Here is a 3,992-nt window from a genome sequence, read left to right as displayed (position 1 = left end):
ACAGTTGACTATGGGGAGTAATATATATGGTACTCGTGGAAGAACCAATGTATCCAAAGGAGGACAAGGAGGGGCGCGGGGTCGGTCCTTCAAGATGACAAAGATATAGGCAGAGGCCGCGCCAGATGTGGTAACAGGTACCTTCCTTCTGAGGTCTATACGTGCTAAGGTGTTGTTTGATTCAGGTGCAAACTTTTCGTTTGTATCACCATCATTTGCTCAATTTGCATGTTTGAATCATGTGCTACTTGACGATGAATTAGTAGTTGACACTACTAATAGTCAAGAATCTATTACTAGTGTATTCAATAATTGCGTTATTGTTATTGAGGGGTGTGAGTTACCAATTCGATTGTTTCCAATGCCGATGAAAGAGTTTGATGTAGTAGTAGGTATGGATTGGTTTGCAGAACATCAGACCAGTATTGTTTGCAATAAGAAAATGATCAGAATTATCTTGCCAGACAGAGGGTCAGTTGTTATCTATGGTGATCGTCAAAATCATCGTACTAACCTTTTGTCTGTGTTAAAAGACCGAAAATGTATTCGAAAGAAGTGTCAGGGATGTTTGGCATATGTTATTGACGCAAAGAAAGAGAAAGGAAATCAAGAATTGATTCCAATTGTTAGTGAATACCCAGAAGCCTTTCCAGAGGACTTGTCTGGTTTACCACCAAATAGAGTTATTGAATTCAGAATTGATCTCTTACCTGGGGCAGCATTAGTAGCCAAGGCGTTGTACCGGTTGGCTCCATCAGAATTAAAAGAACTGCTTACTCAGTTAAAGGATCTGCATGATAAAAGATTCATTCAACCCAGCACTTCACCCTTGGGTGCTTCGGTTCTTTTTGTTAAGAAGAAAGATGGGTCTATGCAAATGTGTATAGACTATTGGAAATTGAATAAGTTGACAATCAAGAATAAATATCATTTGTCAAGGATTGATGACTTGTTTGATCAACTGATGGGGGCAAGCTATTTCTCAAAGATCGACTTAAGATCAGGATATCATCAGCTTAAAGTCAAGGAGGAAGACATTGCTACGACAGCTTTCCGAACTAGGTACGGGCATCATGAATTTTTAGTTATGCCCTTCGGTCTAACTAATGCGCTTGGTATGTGGAACAATGTATAACGTGCCTACAAGTTAAGATTGAACATCAAAAGCCTTATGGAAATCTTCAATCTTTGGAGATTTCTATATGGAAATGGGATCACATTATAATGGATATATATATATATATATATATAATACAAGAAAAAACCATAATTTTAACGAAGATTTCAAAACAATGATGCGAAAGAAAAAACAGATAAGTAAAAGTTTGTAAACTAAGAAAGTTGTAGGATTATTCCCACAAAGGAACCCTTCCAGAAATTCTCGACGGCCAAGGGAAATACCCAAGGCTGAGGAGGGGGTTTTGAAATAGTTTTCAACTAGCAATTGACGCACCTCGGTTATTACCTCATTAGCTGCGTCATTGCCCCAAGCAGAAAGATGCTTTTCTCCCTCCCTCGTCTCTTTCATTTTATTTTAATCACTCTTTCAATAGCCTCACATTGCCCATCCAAATGGGACTAATAACAAAATCTTTTAATATCCATCTTTCTATAACATATCCTTACAGTTCCTCATTATTATTTTGTTTTCATAGATTTTCATAAATGTTTTTATTAAACAAACTAGTTATGTACCTGCACGATGCAACACGATTCTAAAATCGATAATTCAAATCAAAAGGCATTTGCTTTTCAGCCTCCCTTAAAATTATTTTTTGGTTTATACAATTGCAAATCAGCCGACAAGCTGAATACAAACATGGCCAAAAAGCTTTGTCATTGGGATCTCAAGATAACATATATATATATATATGACAAATATATTTTTAAACTAATATATACATATGGGGATGTATTCTCTTACACTATTTTTCAACATGTCAGAAATTCCATGTTCTCCAATCTCGGGCTCCAAATGGAGCCAGTGAACTGGTTCAGCAGGTCAGGGCAAATCACCATGCCTAATTTAGCTAAATTGTTGTTTATGTGGTGTGCTGAATAAATTATCTAATCGAATCATTCCCGCGAATGTGTATATTGATAAGAACAACTATGAGAGATTATGCATTAGTGTAAACATATATTGGTACATATCATATAGAAACCTTTGATGTTAGAAACTCTATGAACCAATTTATACCACATGTATATAACTTCTATAATTATCTTAAGTATTTTATCAATCGCTTCAAAAAACTCATTTTCCCCATTTGAAATCACTTGATTGGTGTACTATTTCGTTGGTGAAATGACACTATATTCAAAAGCATACCAACCTCATATGTTTCATTGATGAAACAACAGAACACGATATTATAAAAGTAGATCAAGACAGTTGTTGTTTCATTTGTTTCATTGGTGAAACAACAATGTTGTTGTTTCAAAAGCAAAACAAAAAATGAGTCCTTTAACGAAATGATTGATATTATAATAAAGATAATTATGGAAGTTAAATATGAGTGGATTATAATGGTTCATAGAGTTTCTAACATATATGTGGTTTCTATTTAATTTGCCCCCTTTTATTTATATATATATATATACACACACACACACATGTAGGGGAGCGATCAAATGAAAACCACTCAATTTGTAAAAACCGTAAAAACCTCATTCTACCAATCATAATTTTTCATTTTGTTCATTTTTTTGTAATTATGAGAAATTGATTAATCATTTTTATTGTGGAGGCTGTTAATCATGGATATTATCATCTTCATTATTTTAATTTTAGAGAAATCATGAAACAGTTTCATTAAAATTTTATTAAGTAGTATATGAAACAATTTCATAATCATATATGAAACAACTTCATCAAAAAAAGTATTATATGAAACAATTTCACAAGATTAAACAATTTCATGAAAAAATTTCATAAGATTAAATAATGAAATCGACGGATGAGAGTAGTTTTTACGGTTTTTACAAATTGGAGTGGTTTTCACTTGATCGCTCCTCCACATATATATATGCATACATATATATATATATACACACACACACACACACACATATATATATATATATGGGAGCCTATTCAAGTAACAACTAAGTTGTTTGTGGTAACCGTGAGATCCAATCTCAACCACATAAATTAACAATCAATTGTTGAAAATAAAAGAAAAATTAATTACTGAAATTCAAAAAATAACTCTCAAATATTTAATGTGAGTATGTAAATAAGGGCAAAAGGGTCAAAAAAAAATTTAATTTAATGAGACTATTTTGAGCGCCCTAGAAATTCGTTAATCATTTAAAATTACATTTCATCAAATCAAAACAAAAACACAAAAGATCTTGTTGGTTGTGCGAGAAGAGGTGGAAAACAATTTGTAGGCTTTGGTTAAACATGTTGTGTTACATTGTGGTAAAAAAAGATTGTGGTTTCATGTGCTACCCAAAAGATTGTGGTTTCATGTGGTAATTTTGACATCCTTCAACACACTCTCAATGGGGATTTATATGATATTAGCTTAGATTTATTTCCATTTTCTTTCATGCATTTGTGTCAGCTTTAAATAGACATATTGCTTCTAAGATGATACATTGTCTTTAATAGGAAGAAAAAACATGGATGCAACATTAGAGGTGAGGGCTGCAAATTTCAATAGTTAATGATGCGGGACAAGATGCTACAATACCAATAGTGTATTAGGTGACACAAGATGTTGTGTTACATTGTGGTAAAAAAAATTGTGGTTTCATGTGGTAATTTTGGAATGTAAAATCAAAATTAATTAGAAGTTTGAAACGTATGGAATTAATAAATAAATATTTAATCTAAATTTATAATTTACTAACATGTCCTTTTACATTAATTTAAAAAGAATAATTAATATATTAAAATGATTGGTTGAGAATGGATCTCATGGTTACCACAAACAAAACAGTTTTCATTTGATTAAGCCCCTATATATATATATATATATATA

General features: G+C 32.3%; 1 pseudogene; it reads right to left on the bottom strand.

Annotated features, from left to right (window-relative positions):
- Positions 1-1,347: 1,347 nt before the first annotated feature.
- Positions 1,348-1,500, bottom strand: LOC112517529 (annotated as a pseudogene).
- Between the last annotated feature and the right edge of the window lie 2,492 nt (positions 1,501-3,992).

The sequence above is a fragment of the Cynara cardunculus genome (assembly GCF_001531365.2).
Source record: "Cynara cardunculus var. scolymus isolate 2C chromosome LG 8, CcrdV1, whole genome shotgun sequence".
NCBI classification, from domain to species: Eukaryota; Viridiplantae; Streptophyta; class Magnoliopsida; order Asterales; family Asteraceae; genus Cynara; species Cynara cardunculus.
This window is presented reverse-complemented; position numbering and strand designations above follow the sequence as displayed.